Source organism: Rattus norvegicus, chromosome 16 (assembly GCF_036323735.1).
Source record: "Rattus norvegicus strain BN/NHsdMcwi chromosome 16, GRCr8, whole genome shotgun sequence".
Lineage (NCBI taxonomy): Eukaryota > Metazoa > Chordata > Mammalia > Rodentia > Muridae > Rattus > Rattus norvegicus.
The window spans coordinates 7,151,267-7,172,609 of NC_086034.1; the positions used below are offsets into that span (position 1 = coordinate 7,151,267).

Genomic DNA, 21,343 nt, shown 5'->3' on the forward strand with positions numbered 1-21,343 from the left:
AGTCATCTTCCTTAAGGCCTTCCCTGCTGATTCTCACTGGATTGCCAGTGACTTCATTTCTGATTTATCTGAGGGGCTTATGACTCGGCCTCAAGATTTACTCCCGTGAGCTCCTTCTCAGTAAACACTGAGGTCATCTGTTACAGCTATCAGATGCATAACCAATCACCTCAGAACTGAATGGCTTAGAACGACTGCTGAATGGGGGAGACAGTTTGGTTGCTAACGTCTTTGCCTTGCAAGCACAAGGACTTGCATTTGATCCCCAGAACCCACATTAAAAAGAAAGAAAGAGGGGCTGGGGATTTAGCTCAGTGGTAGAGCGCTTGCCTAGGAAGCTCAAGGCCCTGGGTTCGGTCCCCAGCTCCGAAAAAAAGAACCAAAAAAAAAAAAAAAAAAAAAGAAGAAAGAAAAAAAGAAAGAAAGAAAGGAAGGAAGGAAGGAAGGAAGGAAGAAAGCCCACACACTTGAAATTTGGGCTCTCCATTTGGGCTCTCCTCCTCTGGAGACTTGGGCCACTCCAAAGCATGGCAGTCTTAAGGTATAGGAAGGAAACTAGACAGGAATGACAATTGCTCCAGATTTGACTAGAACACACAGAATACGAATTCAGGCTGCGTTCAAGCGGATGGGACCCCATCTTCCATTGCCAGGGTGTGACTATTTTGAGTCTGAGACACAATGTGATGCTTCAAAAGAGGTGTAAACAACAGATACAAGATGTCACCAAGGAGCCTTGAACATCCACATGCATTCCTGAGTTCGTCCTCCATTGCTCTCACTAGGGTTAACTTTCACTTCATGAATTCTTCAGCTCAGCCTGAATGCATGTTGCTTCTGCCTGCAACCGGCCTTTCTTGACCCAGAAGTTCCTCTCCAAATCCTCGGTCTCCATCATCATCAATTCCCTACCACCACATTTCTGCCTCCTCATAGCTTTATGCTTTGGGGACCTTGAAGACTTGAGGCTTTTTCTTTTGTTTTTATCAACATATGGAATTTTTTTTTCCGGAGCTGGGGATTGAACCCAGGGCCTTATGCTTGCTAGGCAAGCGCTCTACCACTGAACCAAATCCCCAACCCCCATATGGAATTTTTTTTAAGTTCTAAAATGATCCTAAACCCTGAGAAGGAGTATGTCTAGATCCAGTTTCTAACTCCCATTCCCTCCTGACTTTGATGTTGAAACTTTCCCACAGAAAGCTATCAGATCTGCTAAATCATAAATCTGGGTGGGTAGCAATCTTTTGGAAGATGAAGCTGGGACACCTAGTATAGGCCCCTGTAAGACTAGTGACTTTGTGGACAGACCAAACAAGCAGGAACCCAGGTCCCCACGGTGCCCACCACAGTTACACCAGCTCCCCCCACTCCCCAGCACACATCTAGGGTTGTTTGCTGGGCTCTGTAAGGACACGAGAAGGAAAAGAAAGTAAGTCCTGGCTGTTTTCCTTGGGGATAGCTCAGCACATGTCACAGGCCAGTGATGAGTAGTCCCTTTGTAAGAAACACACCCAGAAGCAGCTTACAGAAAACAGAAACTGGCATAACCACAACACTCAGGGAGCAAAAGCAGGATGAGCAAATTTGAGCCTGGGCTACTTAATTCAAGGTCATCCTGAGGTGCACAGTGATACCTGCTTACCGATGATATAGCTCAGCGACAGAGTACTTGCTTAGGATGCTGGAGGGGCTGGGCTCAATCTCAGCGTTCCCTTTTTCCATCAAGAAATAATATTGGGGGTTGGGGATTTAGCTCAGTGGTAGAGCGCTTGCCTAGCAAGCGCAAGGCCCTGGGTTTGGACCCCAGCTCCTAAAAAAAAAAGAAGAAAGAAATAATATTACAAATAAATATTACAAATGGAGAGTGAAACGGTGGTGAAGATCTTCTAAGGTCACCGGGATCTTTTCTTTATGCACACCAGCCCTGCCACTGCTCTCCTGTCACTCCGTGCTGGCACAGAACACTCAGAAATTCTTTCTCCCAAAGGCCTCCAAGGGACAGCCAGAGATTTCTCAAACCTCTCTCACTCCCTGCATCTAGTGTCAGAACAGGATGAGGAACAGAGGACCTGCAAACACATATACACACAAGCACACAGAAACACACACACTCACATGCCCACACGATCACACATGACACATACATGTACACACACTTATACACATACATGTATACACATATGTACACACACGATCATACATGACACACCTACATGTATATATGCACACACACACCACACACACATCCACACACACTTGCACACACACACCACACGCATGTCTTCCCATGATGGTGGAGGGGTCATGAGGACTAATGGGAAAATAATTTCCATATCTGAAGAGATGAGGAAAGGCAGACAGGACGGGACAAGAACTGGAATGAGGAAGAACAGGGAAGAGGTGAGAATGAGCGTTACAGACAATGTCTTGTGAGGTTAAAGCAGGGTCAGCGGAGACGAGGGCACATCTGTCTCTTCTTATAAATCTGTCTTGCTTTGTGTATCCACAACGATGCAATGATTGAACGTGCGAGACTAAAACAGTAAAAAAGCAAATGGGGGAGGGATGGACCTGCACGTTTGATGGTTTCTTTCATCTCAGCACCCAAGAGGCTGAGGCAGGAGCATTATGAGTTCCAAGCCAGCTGGATTATAGAGCAAAACCCTGTCAAAAGAAAAAATAAAAACTTTTTAAATTAAGGTAAATGGGATGGGGACCCCAAAGGTGTGTTGATCATTCAAATTAACAATGAAAGTGAGTGACAGCATGTGAGAGGGTCAAGTGGACCAGCGAGATGATTATCATTCAATGCTTAAAATGCCGGCCAACTCAATTCTATCAAACAGAAGATGAAAAAGAGGAGAGCGACTACAAAGGAGTACAAATTTATTAAAATATTATCATTCTCCAGTGTGAACCATTTCCACAAGCTCAGACAGCTCTGTGGTAACTCCGTAGTCACTCTTGCACAAGCTGAGTGCGTCCTGGCTGCCGAGACGCTGCTAAGTGCTTCGTTGGCGTCGCTCCAGTCAAACCCCAAGCCCCTGGTAAGGTGCATCTATCACTGTCTCTGTTTATCAGATGAGGAAACTGTGTTCCAGTTCCAAGAAGCTTAAGCAGACAGAGCTGGGTGAGGTAGAAGAGTTGGAGCCCCTGAGCCGTTCGTTCTGTAGCCTCCCGGACAAACGAGCTCTCCCCACAAGACTCCAACCTATGGTGCACATACATTTAAACACGAGAGTGTTTGTGTAGAACATCAGCAGCCAGTTTGAAAATATGAGGAGAAAGCACACTCTAGTCACCATGGCAACCGGAATTATACATTAGTAAACAGTATACTTGAAAACAGTACCAGGAAAACACAAAATCTTTATTGAGAGGCAAAAAGAAAGAATGCACGCTCGATGACGGCTTGAAAGAGTTATTGTCCTAACGTTACAAATACCCTAGGGTTTGCTGTGTAGCCCAGGCTGGACTTCACACTCGGGATCTTCTTGCTTTAGCATCCTGAGTAATGGGGGTACAAGCTGTGCTATTATGTACACCTATTCTTGTCAATACAACCACATGGTTAGTATTTATGTTTCGTAGCACTGGGATTTGAACTCGGGATCTCATCTTATGAAGGTGCTTTATCATCTGAACCGTTACCCAGTCCTTGAAATTATTCTCTTTAGAAAATTGCTTAACTTCAGAATTTTACTATATTCGATAAATCAGAGTGTCACATAAAACATTTTATTTGGAGTTAAATATGTTATTTGCTTGCTCTCTCTCTCTCTCTCTCTCTCTCTCTCTTTCTCTCTCTCCCCCTTCCTCCCTTTTGTTCTTTTAGCATACTATAAGTAAACGCCATGTGTTGAACTGGCTTCTGTTGGATCACAGAAACATATTAGTAAAACTTTTAGGAATTTTGTATGCTAGTTCACGTAGCTATTATTAAACACTATATGACATAAACCTGGCTCAGTGTGTAAAGGTAGTGACTGGCAAGCCTGACGACCCAAGTTCAATCCCCAGGCATTCCCTGGTGAAAGGAGAGAATGGGTTCCTGCAGGTTGTCCTCTGAGTCCACAAGTGTGGTGTGTGATGTGTGTACGCAGAATAAAATAAACAAGTGTAAAAACTATCCCCAAACACCAACCAGTATTTGTGCTATTTAAAAATTGACGGTAATAAAGCCATAAAGTTTGTTTCCTTCTACTTTACTGCATTTTGCAAACCGTATGCTTTCACATTCATGCACATAGAGTGGGTATGCGGGAAGGGCACATTTTACAATGGCACGTCACTGCGTGTCTCTTCCCGCCATAACTCTGTGGTCCTTAGCATCCTGTCATTAGCTGGCAATTTTCTGCGGTGGGGAGACTTAAGCCGTAAGATATTTATGTTCTGCAGTTGTACAGACACCAGAGAGGATCAACTTAGCACGACGAAGGTTTACGTTAGGATGGTTCCAGCTGTGATTAGCTGGCCTCTTGGGCCTATAGCAGCACAGCATGCGGAGGGGGTGGGTTGTGTGTTGGAAGAAAAGCAGTTGTCTCTGCATTGCTGGCAAAGCAGAGAAAGAGGATGAGATCAGGGTCCCACAGTCCCCAGTGAGGGCCTGTCTCCAGGGACCTAAACGCCTCTCACTGGGCCCCACCATTTAAGTGTCTAACATCTCCCAATGGGCCCAGCTGCAGAACCAAGCTGGTAACGCATGGGCCTTTGTGGGACATTCAAGATCCAAACACCAGCTCTGGTAGGGGCCCCTGCAGGTAAGATCTGCTTGCTTGTTTCTTTGTTTTGTTTTTCTCTTTAAAATTGACTTGTATGTTTGTGTGCACATGTGTGTGTGCACACCACATGTCTGCTTGGTGCCCAACTGGGCCAGAAGAAGGCATCAGATCCCATGTAACTGGAGTTACAAGTGGTTATGAGCTGTCCTGAAGATGCTGGGAATTGAACCCATGACCTTTGCAATGCTCCTAACCACTGAACCATCTCTCCAGTCTCAGGTTCTGTCCTGTTTAGAGAGCTGGTTGCTAAGCATTGAGCATCAAGCTGCTGGCTTAGGAGCATGTGAGTAGGCCTCATGTCTCTTTCTCCATCTCTCTTATTTCCTGAGTGTGTGTGTGTGTGCGTGTGTGTGTTTCCACAAAAGAGGAAGAAAAAGGAAATCATACAGCAGTTTCCTATAAACAAGTAGGAGAAGTAAACCAGCTGTAAGGTGTGGGCTTGCAACCCCTACTCAAGAGAGTTCAAGGCCAGCCAAAGCAGTTTCCCAGACCCTGACTCAAAATGAAAAGAAGTGAGCTGGCGGTGTGGCTCAGTGGTGCATGTTCAGGACCCCACGCTCAATCTTGGAAGAAAAATAAAAAAGAAGAGTACATGGTGTCTCGCAATCATTGTTAACAGAGGTGAAAGGATTTTCTTGTGGTAAACACAAGGGTTTGAACTTTCCCTTTATAAACAGACAGTATTTCAAGTTTGTTGACCTTTTTCCTGATAAGAGTGAGGTCAGTAAAATGCACCTAAAAGACAAAGGCTTGTCCTTTCAAAGAAAGGCTACATTGCAACAGAGTGAAAAGACTGAGAGCCTTTAAATAAACTCACACTTTGGGGAGAGGATGAGGGATGACTGCCATCGGATTGGCCCATGATGCGTTTTCTTAATTGCTAATTGGTGTAGGAGGGCGTGGCCCATGGTACCATCGCTGGGTGGGCCTGGCTCCATGATAAAGCTAGCCAATCACCAACTAGGGCAAGCCAACGTTTATCCCTTCACGGTCTCTGCTTCGAGGTCCTTAATGGGCTGTAATCTATGAGCCAAATAAACCCCCTTTCTCCCTGAGTTGGTTTTGCTCAGTGTTTTATCAAAACTTGCAAACCAAAGTAGGACACCTTACAAGAATCTAAAATAAACCAACTTGTTTCCAGTATGAAAAGATAAGGCCTTCGAACTGTTTTACAGAACCAGCCAGTAGGCATCAGGAACCATGGGGGCTGTTAGCTGACTCCCAAGTAAGGCGGCCGCTTGTGGGTGAGTAACACAAGTCCGGAACTTGTAGTCCTTTCCCAAGGGCTGAGACGATAAGTGTTGCCAGGAAGGGTCTGGTGTAAGCGTGTCCTCCAGAGGTCCAGCTGCTGGAAGTTCGCACTCAGGGTCAGCTGATAAAGGTGCCTGATGTCCAGCCTGTGGGGTGTGGAGAGAGAACTACTCATGAAACTATCTTCTGAGCTACACACACACACACGCACACACACACACACACTCACACACACACACACCACACACACATACAAACATACACACACACTCACACACACTATACATATATCCACATACACTCACACACACACTACACATACACACACACTCACACACACTCACACACACTACACACACATACAAACATACACACACACTCACACACACTATACATATATCCACATACACTCACACACACACACTACACACACATACACACACACTCACACACACTATACATATATCCACATACACTCACACACACACTACACACACATACACACACACTCACACACACTATACATATATCCACATACACTCACACACACACACTACACACACACATACACACACACTCACACACACTACACACACTCACACACTACACATATATCCACATACACTCACACACACATGTACAAACACACACACACTCACACACACATATTCAAACACTCACTCACACACACAAACACACTCACACACTACACAATCTACACACATACATATACAAACACACACTACACAAACACACACTACACACACATGCACACACACTGTACATATCCACATACATGTGTGCGCAAGCATGTGCGCGCGTGTGCGCAAACACACACACACACACACAAAGATACACATACATACCACAGGCACACAAAATATATAAAAAAAAGTATAAGTAAACATTAAGGATAGACCCCTAGATATTTTTGTTGATGAGAACATGCTTTAAAAAGTGGTAATATGGCTGGGGATTTAGCTCAGTGGTAGAGTGCTTACCTAGGAAGCGCAAGGCCCTGGGTTCGGTCCCCAGCTCCGAAAAAAAGAACCAAAAAAAAAAAAAAGTGGTAATATTAGCTTAGGGACAATCTGAAATGCAGCTGTGACACAAAATCTTTTTGTTATCAGATCCAAGCACATTTGGATCTTAGCTTCCTCCCTCCTCCTCCCACCTCGAGTCCACTGCAATGACTGTGCATGCTGACAGGCCCTGAGTTCCTAACCTCTGCCACCCACCCCTAGTCCAACCTGCCCTTCAGAGCTCAGTTTGGGGCCTTTCTCCTGATGAGAACAGTCAGACACTGGGCTGTGTGTATTTTCTGCATACACCTGTAAGACATTGGTCCCTTGCTTTTGTAATCATCTACCATTTAATTATCTACGACCCTTGAGGGTCCTGCTCTATCTTATGGCTTTATTTTAAAAATAATTCTGTTTTTAATTTGACACGCGTGTCATTATGTGACCCAGGCTGGCCAGCCATCCCAGTCTGCCTCACATCCTGGCACAGAGAGCAGCATTCTGACTTTGCCCTAGGACTCTGTGATGTGTTATTTGTGCAATGGCCACCAGAGGGCAACAGAAGCACAGAGTCTAGTTAATTCTATCCATCTAGAAGAACTGTGGGTGGTGGATTATAAGATTATTTTAGTGCTGGAAGGGAAGTCTAGTGGTCACACAAGGCTCAAAAAGATGAACGCGTCTAAAAATGTTCTTGTTCCCTGTGAAGCAAACTGAGCGTGCCCAGATCCTCCTCCTTGACGTGGAGCTGAACCTGTCTTTAAAAACATGTCTACCATCTTTTCTTCTTGAACTGGGGATGTTCAGGGGTGTGCCCACCTAGTGAGCTTTTATACATGGCTCTGTGCACCCTCCCTTCAGGAAAGGAAGCAACTCCTGTGTCACCCTTATCCACTGAGGGAAAAAAAAATCTTTCTCCATTCTTATTCCTTGGCTTTCGTTCAACAAGATGTGAGACCATTTCGCTAGGTTACAGCAGCGGGGGGGGGGGGGGGTGTCAGGCACTGGATCGTTGAGGGAAGGAAGAGCTACAAGAAGGAAATATACCTCTGCTTAGGCGTGAGTGGAAACCACGCCTAACCAGTAACACACACTGAAGGTGAGCAAATGTCCTTCTGTTTGTCTTTACTTGAGGTAAAAGGGAGCTTAAGTCCTTTTTCAAGGAGCTCAAGAGTTCATCCGTGTAGGATGATGTCATTATGCAGGTAAAGGCAGGTACAAGATAGAATGAGGCCTGTCATTGGACGAGAAGGAAGGATGGATGGGTGGGAGAAAAGTTTTAGAGAGGAGGAAGAGACCAGAGTGAGAGGGGAGAGCAGCCGAGAGAACATGGCGGCGGACGTTAAGATTCCTCTTTGCACATTTACAGGTCATTATGACTATTCTTAAGGGATGGGTGTGTACAGGGCTTTGTATGTCTAGATGAGCAATTATATCTTATAAGTTTGACCAGAGGTTACTGTGTTGTGTGTTCTTTCGTGTGGTGATTTAATTGAATTCAAGAGAGTATGTGGTGTCTGGACACACCGGGCTGCCACAGAATTGGGATGCATATGTCTGGCATGGTAGCAACCTGCCTTGGGAACTAGATGGGTAGAGAGATTGTTGCCAGGCTCAGAGAGTAGCTGTCGGCAGTGTGATATGGGATGGAGCAGAGCAGGTGAGACTGAGGTGAAATATCCTACAGTTGCCATGCGGGGTAAAAGAAATTATTTTAATTTTACAGCAACACATCAGTACTGGTACACACCCACCAATGCACACACTTTGTGCATGTGCACACGGAGTGCAGAAGTAAATGGCAGGTGTCTTTGTCTTTCAGGCTCCACTTTAATTTTGGAGACAGAGCTCCTGTTGAACCTTCTACTCATCAACTGGTTAGGCTTGTCAGCCATCAGATCCTCAGGGCATTCCTCCCACACCCTCCCAGCCTTGGCCTTACAGGTCTCTGTCCATGCGTGGTTTAGATGGGCTCCGAAGCATGTCAAGTTCTTCACCCACTGAGCCATCAATCATCTCGACTCCCGCCTCCATTAAAGAACGTCTATTTATGCATAGTGTATGTGCCTGTGTGTTCCACATGTGTGTGGATGCCCAGAGAGGTCGGACAGAGGGAACCAGGCCCTCTGGAGTTGGAGTTACGGATGTCTGTGAGGTACAAGATATGGGTGCTGGGAACTGAACTCAGGTCCTCTGGCAGAGCAGGAAGTACTCTTTTTTTTTTTTTTCTTTTCCTGGAGCTGAGGACCTAACCCAGGGCCTTGTGCTTGCTAGACAAGTGCTCTACCACTGAGCTAAATCCCCAACCCTTAGGAAGTACTCTTACCGATCTTTTCAGCTTAATATTAAATTTCACTTTGTGTGTATGGGTGTTTTCCTGCATGTTTGTCTGTGCTCCAGAAGAGTGTCGAATGCCCTGGGACAGAGTTGTTACAGGTGGTTGCGAGACAACACTGAGTCCTGGGTATCGAACCTAGATCCTCTGGAAGTACAGCCAGTGCTCTTAACCACCAAGCCACCTCTCCAGCCACAACCACACCTTCATTTTTTAAAAGATTTATTTATTTATCATTTATAAGCACACTGTGGCTGTCTTCAGGCACACCAGAAGAGGGCGCCTGATCTCATTACAGATGGTTGTGAGCCACCATGTGGTTGCTGGGATTTGAATTCAGGACCTCTGGAGGAGCAGTCAATGAATTAACCACTGAGCCATCTCCCCAGCTCCTGCACCTTCATTTTTAAGAGAAGAAACCACAAAGCTGTCCAAGCCTGTGACTGAACTCCACCATGAAATTTAGATTTGGTCTTTACCCAAAGTCAGCCTTTTAGGAGAAGTTTACATTAGGCTATTTGTGCAAACTTGGGTTTCAAGTATGAAAACATCCCACAGTTTTCCTGTTAAGAAGAAATAAAACCCTGTGTATTGTGTACCAAAAAGCTGTCAAATGTCGGAGATTGTGAGCTTCAAAGTTGGCTGGATAAAATGCTCACCAAAGAGGAAATGTGGGTCAGAGGTAAATAAAGAAGCCGGGGTAGTGCTGTGTTCAACGCACACTGGCCTAGCGCGCAGAGGGCATTGCTGGTGACACTGTGTACCTTACCTGAGCGGACTCTGAGCAAAGGCATCCAGCGGTAGAGAGTTCATGCTTCGAGAGACCCCTATCTCTTTGCTGGGTGGCTATAGTGGCCTGTCACTGGCTTCCCTAATTCAAGCCTGTAGCCTTTAAGTCCCAGATATGAGCAGGTCATTTTTCTTATTGGTAAACCTTCTGTGTAACCACATTGACCTCAGGATAAACCAACACCTCAAGAAGCCTTAAGAGTCAGCAATAGGCTTGATTGGCTCCCACTTACTCCCTGGCTCCCTCTGTCATCACGCCTAGACTCCCACCCTCTTCCCCAGTCTCTCTGGCTCCATAGTGTTGCAAGCGGTGTTCACTCTTTCCAGCCCAAGTTCTCGTACATGTTGTTATTTCTGTTTGGAATCACCTCCTAGCCCCAGCTCTTGCTTTTGCACTGAGAACTATCTCATATGTCACCTCTGACAGAGGTCGCCTCCTCTGGAGCAACCTGGGAGCCTGTCATGTTGTGGAATCATCATCAGGCATCACGCCTGTCTCCTACTCGACAGTGAAGTCCCTAATGCTGCCTTCAGTTCTGTTTTTCTAACCCCTAACAAAGAGTACTTGACTTATAATTGATGTTCAATAAATCATTATAAATTAGAAAAAGAAAACTGGACTGGGAATGTAGATTAGCGGGTAGAGTGCTTGACTGGTACACATGAAGCTCTGAGTTCAGTCCTCAGCATTATGTAAGCTGGGCTTCCTGGTACACGTAGAAGGCAGAGTTGGTCATTGTTCTTGGCCACATAACAAGTTCAAAGCCAACCTGGGACCCTGTCTGAAACAAAACAAAACCCTGATTCTCCTTAAACTCATTTATATTTCAGACCAAAGGAAGAAGTCAGAGGTCATTGGGTTTCAGAAGGGCCAGTGTGGTTGAGAGCCTAGGACATGGAGATGATTTTGTGTCCTAAGATGGGGTCCCAAGACAATCTAGATCCACAGGAAACAAACATGTTGTTGTTTCTACTGTTTTTTAGAAGTGTTGCTACCATGGACTCTGTCACAGAGTTTGGAACTCACTTATTTAATTAACAAGAATGTTTTAAGTTCCAACTGGGCCGGGTCTTTAAACATGAAGACATAGCTTGTTTCCCCATGGGGCTGGTAGTGGCATGGGGAATGGTAATGGGGTTTGGTTTTGATTTGATGCTGTTGTTGACTTAAGCCCTCTGGAAGTAAAGGGTTCTTTGGAGAGTGTTGCAGGGAAGCTCAGCCAACCAATGTCAAGTCTGTTCCAAGAAATTTTTAGATTTTTTTTTTCCTGAAGAAAAACAATGCCCAAAGCTCACCCAAGAGATTAAATATAGATGACTTCCTCCTACTATGGGAACAAAACATGTTTTTAAACAAATGGCACATTAACTTAACGGAGAAATAAGAATATCCAGAAGCCAGATACTTACAGAATTTAAACCATGGACTTCTGATATACCTCAGTCACCAGGAGTTAGTGTGATTTTTCTCTTTAGAGGTGCAATCTGTCCCTGGAGTCTATAAAAATCATGGACCAGACTTTTTGTATGGAGATAAAATGAGAGAGATGTTTGCTTAGTAATGGAAGATGGAGGGGACCCAGGATGGGCACACTGCCCCAGAGGTCAGGCTTTAGGTAATGCAAACTTGTGTTCAAGGTGCAAATGACACAGGTCTGTGTACCTGGTCAGGTTCTGGAAAGGATTGCAACATGTAGACAATGCCAGCAAGTGAACCTGGGTCGGTAGTCAAAGGAATTTAGGATGGATACTATAGACAGAACTGCCTTAGAAGCAAAAAGCAAAGAGCAGATGAGATTGCCCAAAACTCTCTTCCGGGTGCCATCCACATGGCTCGGTGATGTGAGCAGCTACTCTCCTCTATGTTCGCTCTAAGACCCAGGAATAAATGAAAAGGAGAATCTGAGAATGGCCATTTTCTTTTTAATAATCAAAGCATTGTGAATTATTGACCCCACATCTTTCCTCCCTGTGTCCACATCCTCTGCTGTCTACATTTCCTGGATGTATTTATTTGTGTGTTCTAATCTAGACTTGTTCTTTGGCCGGTGGAAAACAGGAACAATTGCTGGCATGGCTGAGGGGAGCCTAGATCTCACAGGGATAAAGCCTTGCCACTCTTGTATGTCCCCCATCATAAGAAGAGCTTAATCTAGATAGCCGCTGCCCTCTACCTACGAGAAACATACATGATTGACACCATGTATGTGAAGAGCTGAGCTGGATTCTTAGCTGACAGCAGTTGATGTCAACTATACTCACAGAGTCAAAGCTCAAACAAAAATGAGTGATTGTAGTTTAAGTCACTGTTTGATTCCCTACACAGCAATGGCCAACTGATACAAAACCACCCTATTGGTATACCACAGCATCTTGACCCGTATCTCTTTTCTTCTTTCCTATTTGCTCATGTAGCTTCTCTGGGTCCTGATTGGGTATCTGTGTAGCAGTGATGAAAAAGTCCAATTTGCTGGTCACCCATGTGGTGGACATTGAAATGAAGGGAGACAGATTAGAGTTGCACTTGGTATTCGTGTGTTTTAGTTGGTTTTGTGAATTCACATCTTCATAGGTTATTACTTTCCTTGTTCTTCCCTCCTTGATGCCCAGCACCGATGCTTCTAAACACAGAGGTGACAGTCTTGGACAGACAGCTTCACCAGCTTCCTTTATTTCTCAGTAAATTCATTTTTCTGAATTGTTCATTACAGAAATGCTTCCCTGACCAAACCCTGTCTGATAGCTAGCTATCTCTTTGAGACGTCCCTGAAGGTATGTTTACTGTTGTTTAACAAGGCAGTGAAACCATTCAAAGTGCAGAATCCTCTGTCAAACTTCATAGTCACTACAGCTGTGAGCATTGTGACTCTGAGCCACCACCCTTCCCCACCCCCACTATCTTCTCAGAACGTCTTTGTGGGAGGGTCCTGGCCAAGAGAGAATGAGTATTGAATGATGAAATCATCACAGGGAAAAAAAAATCAATTCTGGGCTTTGGAACACAGATGGGTGGGGTTAACCACAGATTTGTCATCTGATTTTAAATTCAAAGCAGCAGGAGTTCCCTGAAAGGAAAAGAGAAAAATAACTTTATTTACTGCAATATTGCTATTTTCCTAGTTTCTCAGAACAGGTTGTACAGACCAATACAAATGTTATGAAGGTGGAGTCAGATGGAAACAGAATCATAACAAGAGGATGTTATGCTCGAAGCTCAGCGCCAAGGGGGCCCAGCCCCCTGTGAGGTGGTCTCGGAGCAGCGAAAACAAACTCCATGTGCACACAGGACAAACAATCTCAGACTCAGACCTGGGAGCTGAGGAAGTGACTCATTTTCAGGAATGAGCCCCTTTGGAGGCTGACAGACATTCCTTTTATTTTCCCCTTGTGACTTGGCCACTGGGAGATGCTGCTGCAGCCAGCCCAGCCGCGTCCGCTGGCACTCCGGCATTTACTGGGAAGACACTGGCCTCTCTTCCCCCATGTTGTCTGATCTTTTCGCTCTAGGCATCCCACTTGTCCTTAATGGTAGCCATGCTCTAAAATCAACGAACTTCTTGATGTGTGGAAGAAACTACGAGGGGGCATCCTCTTGTGAGAAGGAGCCATTTTGAGAGACTTTGGGGTTGAAATGCTGTGCCTGAGTTCCTCCACAGAGGCACTGAACAGAGCATCCTCAAACACAGTCGAGTTCCCAGGTAGAGGCGGGGGCAGGTCGGTAGGAAATGTCTGTAACCTAGAAGCAATGGCTAAGGCCAGGATCACAGCTGGGGAGGGCTGGAGGTTTCCAGGGGAACCAAGGCAGGAGACGTTGGGAGCAGAGCTGACAGGTCTGAAGGAGCACCACCAGAGGTTCTGACTGGTGCAACATCACCTTCTCCTCCTACTAAGTGTGTCTCATCACCAGGGCTCTTGAGATGTGTCACCAGGGAAAGCAGGTCCCCGGGTACATGATACAGAGAGAACAGTGTTCATAGTTGCGGTGTTCCTAATAGTTCTAATCATGACAGTAAGCTAACAATTTCAACTGCAGAATGGATCAGAAAGTGCTGGTGCATTATTTATAAGCCAACTGAGGCTGAATTCTACAGTGCGATATACGCTTTCTAGGTTCACCAACCAGGCAACTTAAACCAAAAGACTTTACAGACATGGGGGTTCTCTGTGTGGCCCTGACTGTCCTGGAACTCACTCTGTAGACCAGGCTGGACTTGAACTCAGAGATCCACCTGCCTCCATCTCCTGAGTTTTGGGATTTAAGGCGTGCACCGCCACTGCCTGACACAACCAAAAGAAAATTTTAAATTAAAAAAAATCTTTTCCAAAACACCCTCTCTAGCCCATGTTGGTTCCAACTCTCTATGACGAACAGGATGACATTGAACTTCTGGTCTTCTGGTCCCCACTTTCCAAGTTCTGGAATTGTAGGCAAGGGCCACCATTCCTCATTCACGTGGCGCTAGGGATCAAACCCATGACTTTGCACACGCTAGATACTGTACCAGAAGAGTTACATCCCCAGCCTAGAAATCACTCTATCAGTTTTGTGAGCTAGAAGATTGAAATGAAGGATCAGCAGAGGTGGTTCCCACTGGAGCCTCTAGGAAAGTGTCTGTTCCCTCCCTTCCCCCTTCCGGCAGCAGGTGGCAACCACTGTGTTGGCATTCTGTCTGGTAGCTCTGTGGTAGTTCTCCCCTCACCTGGTCCACGGGGTCTTCTCCCTCCTGTTTATGTTCATACAGTCTTTCCATCAGGAAAGGAGTAGTGTCTGTTCCTGGTTGTCAACTTGACTATATCTGGAATGAACTACAATCCAGAACTGGAAGACTCACCTCTGATCCTGATCTCGAGGCTGGGAGATACAAGTTTCTGAGTGGATCTTGGCATGGAGATCTTGAGGCAAAGTGACTATGAATCCGAGGAGCTTAAGGCAAGGAGATTTCTGAGATCAAGATCACCTAGGACAAAGCAAGTCCCAGACCCAGGCATGGTGGTACACACCTTTAATCTAGGACACACCTTCTGCTGGAGATTTACATAAGAACATTGGAAGAAGGAAGAGTCTCTCTTTTTTGCCTGCCTGCCATGTGGGACTGAGCCACCGCTAGATCCTTGGACTTCTATTCACAGCTGCTGCTGACCATTGTTGGAGAGTTAGACCACAGACTTAAGTCATTGACCAATTCTCTTACTATATAGAGACTATCCATAAGTTCTGTGACTCTAGAGATCCCTGACGAAGACAGAAGGTCATAAGAATTAGGATGCTCCCCTGCCCCATCTCCATCTAACATGATCTCATCCTAACTTAACCGATCCTGTTTTCAAATCAAGTAACAGTCTGAACATGAACCTGGAGGAACACTATTCTACCCAGTGCAATACCACATGACCATGGACGTGATAACCACAGTACATGCAACACTGTGGATGAAGCAAGACAGTACTGAAGGAAGGCACAAAGCCCACAGAGTGTGATGTGATGTCACCAAGTTCAAAGTCAGGAGAACAGAGTTGTGGCATTTGAGAACATATGCTTGGCTGACTGTTGAATATTATATAATATAATATTAATTTAACATAATATATTAATTAATATTATAAAATCCCAGCGATGGGTTCTGCTACCTGCCTCAGGGGGTTATTGTTCCCAAATGAAAGGCACACACACAGCCTTCATATTTTAATATGCCTTGAACAGCACAATAGCTGGGCCACGGCCTGACCTCCATGCGGTTAATCCCAAGTCATTACTTACTAATTCTATGTTCTGTCTTGGCTGCCCTGGACCCAGTTGGGCAGTCCTCTGAGCTGCACTCTTCTGCAGAAGAAGTGTAGTATAATCGATTGCTAGCTCTGCCAATACAGGATAGATAGTCCTTTATAATTCCCGCTTCGCTTAAAGTCTGTCAGATGGTTCTGGGCCAGAAGGCTGAAGACAGATGCTCTCATGCTTTAAGGAATGAAGGGGACTGTCCAGGCAGCCATCTGTCTCTACAAATTGTTTAAGTTTTGGAAGCAATGTCTTTGTGCTTCCTACACAGTCAGATAATATTAATTCCTTCTCAGATCTCTGATGAGGTCGAAGATTATAGTCTCATAATCAAACTTAAGTTGTTTAGCATTGAAGAAGATGATCTAGATTTAGAAGGATGATTTTCAGATGGTGGTAGAAATTAAAATCAAACATAATTCAGGTATAGAATTGTAAACTCCTTAAGTTAGGATAGATGATAGAATACTTGATCTACATTGCCAAATATGATGGACTGGATATTATAAATATATATTATACCTTACAATTTAGGTAATTGTTATAGCTATGTTCAATGTATATCTGAAAGAAAAAGGCCTTTTTCAATGGACAAAAGGGGGAAATGTGGCTACTTGTACTCCAATGAGAATTATGTTTCCCCAAAACAGCCAATAGCTGAAGAGGACAGAGAGGCGGGATTTTAGGATTCCTGGGCCTGGGACTGGGAAGAGGAGGAAGGAGGAGGAGATCCAACTTGCTGGGAGACTGTGGAGGAGAGGAGAAATGCCATGACAGGGAAGAATGGACTATGTGAAGGACCCAGGAGAGGGAAAGCATGGCCCAGAGGGCTGCCCAACTGGGTCCAGGGCAGCCAAGATAGAACACAGAATTACTAAGTAGTAACTCAGAATTATCAGCAGGAGGTAGATTCTAAGAGCAGTGGAGGTTAGGCCGTGGCCCAGCTATTGTACTGTTTAAGGCATATTAAAATATGAAGGCTGTGTGTGTGTGTGTGTGTGTGTGTGTGTGTGTGTGTGTGTGTGGTGTGTGTGTGTGTGTGTGTGTGTGTGTGTGTGTGTGTTCCATTGTTCCATTTGGGAACATAAACCATTGAGGCAGGTAGCAAACCATGCCACCAGGATTTATTACAGCAGCTGACATTAAAGCAAAAGCCAATATTAGAAGGGAAACAAGAAAGGGAATGTGAGGGGTTGGGGATTTAGCTCAGTGGTAGAGCGCTTGCCTAGCAAGCGCAAGGCTCTGGGTTCGGTCCCCAGCTCCGAAAAAAAAAAGAAAAAAAAAAAAAAAAAAGAAAGGGAATGTGAGAGTGTTTGCTGCTAACTACAGGAGAGCTCAATTTTGAGAGGTTCCATTAAAGTGTGTTTGTGTGTGTGTGTTTGTGTGTGTGTGTGTGTGTGTGTGTGTGTTTGCATTTCAATAGAACAACGAGTGTTAGGATACCCAGAGCCAGGGCTTAGGCAGTGTCCCCTCTGAACTTCGGTGTTCCCATCTGTGAGGTGAGGAGGGTGGATAGGGTTATCCCTAAGGCCCATCCTGGGTACAAAACTCATGATTCTGTGAGAAGACAAGGCCTCCATCAGCATGGGAGAGGATGGGTGGCACCTGATCACCCAGAATTGAGTCTTAAATTCTGCTCTTTCTCTCCCAGGGATCCTGGTCATATGCAAAATATATATAAAGAAGAGACGGAGGAGCAGATCAAGATGGGAGATGTATAGGGTGCAGATGTATAGGGTGCAGATGTATAAGGTGCAGATGTATAGGGTGCCCAGAATCTAGGAAGTCACAGTAACTGGGACCCAGACAACTTAGCAGAAGCCGGTATGTCATTTCTAGAATGCCAGTTGTGTAGCTAAGGGTCTTTATAGAATTTTATTTAATTAGTTAATTTTAATTTATTTTGCAGATTTTAATTTTTAATTATGTGTGCATCCTAGTTAGGGTTTCTATTGCTGTAATGAAACAGCACGACCAAAAGTAAATTTGGGAGGAAAAGGTTTATTTGACTTAGACTTCCATATCATAGTCCCTCACTACAGGAAGACAGGGCAGAGGCTCAAGCAGGGCAGAAACCTGGAGACAGGAGCTGATGCCAAGGCCATGGACGGGTGCTGCTTACTGGCTTGTTCCCCATGGCTTGCTCAACCCACTTTCTTTTAGAACCCAGGACCGTCAGTCCAGGGTTTGACCCTGTCCACAGTGGGCTAGGTCCTCCCCAATCAATCGCTAATTTAAAAAACAGTGTTACAGCCAACTCTTAAGGAGACATTGTTTCAGTTGAGGCTCCCTTCTCTCTGGTGACTCTAGCTTGTGTCAAGCTGGCATAAAACTAGCCAGTGTCTGTGCTCGTGCATATAGAGTCTAGAGAGGCCAGAAATGAATGCCAAATGCCCTGGAACAGGAATTATAGGCTGCTGTGAATCCTGGTTCTCTTCAAGAGCAGTGTGCACCTTGAATCATGAGTCATCCCTCCAATATGGTCTTTAATTCTCACCTTGACTCTGTTGGTCACCCGTCTCTCAGGTGTTTACAGACGATAACCTTGAGGCAAGGCAGGAGGGAATAAAGATTCCCTGTCAGAATGGATCTTTAGAAAGAGCCCTCTTCCAGGACGTCTCTGCCAGCCCCCAGGTCCAGCTGTGAAAGGAACGGGTGGGCACAGTGCACAGTGCATTCTTCAACCATAGGACAGCCATCCCATCGATCAAGAAGAAGGCTGATTCTTTTTCTTTTCTTTTTTTAATAGCAAACACTGAGAAGGTTTCAGGGCACATGCTGGTCCATCATGACTAGGTTTGTTTCTCCTTCCCCTGTTTATTTGTTCTATAAAGGTATAGAGGGTCCATAGAAACTGGGGGACCCACATTGACGAAGGCTCTCAGACTGCAGCAGCTAATGGAATCCACTCAAAGCTTTCAGTACCCTTGGAAGGAAATGGCGTATTTACAAACGCCGAGGAAGCCCCAACGGAGGCTGGAGGGGTACAAGACCGTGTGACAGGGCTCCCATGGTTAGCTGGTCCCAGAACTGGTGAGACCCTATGTTCTCCAGGCCTATGGCTTCAACTCCAGTGTCCAAAATGCATAAAGCTCACTTTCCAGAGTGGGTTCAGGGACTTCGAGGCAACTGCTCTTGTGTGTGTCCAGGTGTGCTTCCAGCCTCCCTTAGTGTGACGTTCTGGAGTTCATTTTGTATTAGCGTAGGCCTCCGTGAAACAGTGGGAAACAAGAGGGCAGATAGCAAGACTCTGCCCACCCGTCAGGCAAACCTGTTTCCTTCTCAGCATGGAAACAAAGCTGAGTGTGAGCTGAGAACCCTGAGGACACGAGGGGTCCACAGGCAGACTGAGCCCTGGCTGCCCATGTTTCTGGGCAGGATTTCATTACAAAAAAACCTTTTGACCCCCTGGCAGTGGGCAAAGCGACACTTTGTTGGTGGTGGTGTCCTTATTTCAATCAGGGGCAGAGAGGATGGCAGTCCCCTGTTCATCCTAGCTTGATGTCTGGCTTGGTGGCTAAAGCTGTTTTATACCTAGGACTCAAAAAATCAAATCAAATCAAATTCAGGCAGGGTAGCTCGGGAGGAGGAGGATAGACAGAGACCTGTGCTCCACCGTGCGATGTTGTGTGGTCGGGAAAGACACCCAAAGATCTGCTCTGTAGTGCAGGGCACAGACAGGTCACAGGCACCTGATTGTTGCCATGCCATAGAACAGAGGTGGAGATTGTCACCCAGGTGTCCTGCAGCTTCATGGCCAGCCTGCAGCGGGAACCATCCCAGATAGGAGAGAAAGAGAAGTGGAGCGGCTTGAGCATGCTAAAGAGACGTGGAACAGGAGACTTAAGGGTGAAGAGACATAGGCTGTTTTGAGTGGCCATAGAGAAGTCCGAGCCTGCGCTGCGGCTGAAGGCCAGGCCTGGGTCTGTGGGTTGGTGTCAGTGTCCGTGGCTCATATTACCACTAGAGAACTAGAGGATGTCACTAGGGATAACTGCCAGGGACCATGTAGCTATCCAGGGCCTGTGCAGAACTGGCCCCGCCCCCCTGTGCAGAACTGTCCCTCTCCCTTGCTGGCTGTTCTGCTCTGAATAGCTGTCCCTAATCTTTCACCAGCATCAGCACTCAGGAGGACAAGCAGGTGCTGCACCTTGCCCAGGTAGCATGATGAAGCCAGCCCTGGTAGCAGGGCTGTGAGTGAGCTAACCGTAGGGCATGATTGTGGGAGAGCTGTGGTGGCGTAGGTGCACGTGTGGCAGCCACTAGAACTGCATCTGGGGTTTTAAGAGCAGAGCCGGAGAGTTGGCCCTGCTCCTTGCTGGCTGCAGCACTCAGGAAAGCCAGCGGTTGAGGGTGAGCCAGCTCCAAGGGCAAGAGCAAGGGAGAGCTGACCCCGACACTCATCCCCTGTGAGGTGATGTGGGTTCGAGGCTGATTCCCCCCCCACACACACCCTCACCACCCGCAGTAGTCAGGAGAGCTGGCGCCAAGGCTATGAGAGTAGGAGAGCTGGCCCTCTAGGCTGCAGCACAGGAGAGAGTGCCTGTGCCTTGACTGGGCAGCACAGTGGAGCTGGCTGTGGAGGAGCAGATCCAGGTGAGCTGGTCCCTAGAATGTGAGGACAGGACAGCTGACCCTGCCTCCTGCTGATGGTGGCCCAGCCAGAGCAGTGCTGGAGAGCTCGCCCTGGTGGTGTGGATAAGGAAAAGCGGGTGCACGCACAGCGAAGCTGTCACCCAGCCCTGATCCAGGGCTCTGAGTAGGCCCACCCCAAAATCTGTATCATCTGAGAATGGTGGGGGCACGTGAAAGGGCTGGTCTGATTGGTGCAGGATCTCCACAGCACAGGGCAACAACAGGATAACTGGGAGGAGCCCTGCTAAGTATCCAATATTGATGGGCAGAAGCCGGAGACCTCAAACCAGACCAATGACCCTTTGCAAAGAGCATTCACAAGTATAGATGTGTGGGACGTACCGTGAGACACACCAACACACCACAGCTTCCGTAAGATGTTTCCTAGGCTTCGGGGTTTGCTGTTAATGTTTACTTGTGTTGTTTGTTTGTTTTGTTGAGGGAAAGTTGGGAGGGTGAAGGTGGATATAAGGGGACAAGGAGATGAGCAGGACTGGGATGTATGATGTGAAACTCACAAAGTATCAATAAAAAGTGGTTTTTTTTAATGTCTGTGTGTTTATACATCTCTCTCTCTCTCTCTCTGTGTGTGTGTGTGTGTGTGTGTGTGTGTGTGTGTGTGTGTGTGTGTGTGTGCAGATGAGGAGGACAGAGGAGTGCTCCAGCACTCTCTGTCTTATTCCCTTGAGATAGTGTGTCCCACTGAACTTGGAGAAAGGCTGATGACCTGCAGGCCTCTGTCCCAGTCCTGACG

The 21,343-nt window shown here is 46.2% G+C and overlaps 1 non-coding gene across 1 annotated transcript; it reads left to right on the top strand.

The window, feature by feature from the left end:
* Positions 1-19,357: 19,357 nt before the first annotated feature.
* On the top strand, positions 19,358-19,501 carry LOC120097592 (small nucleolar RNA SNORA48). The gene has a single exon (XR_005495162.1). It is a non-coding gene; the product is annotated as a small nucleolar RNA SNORA48 (small nucleolar RNA).
* The last annotated feature ends 1,842 nt before the right edge of the window (positions 19,502-21,343 follow it).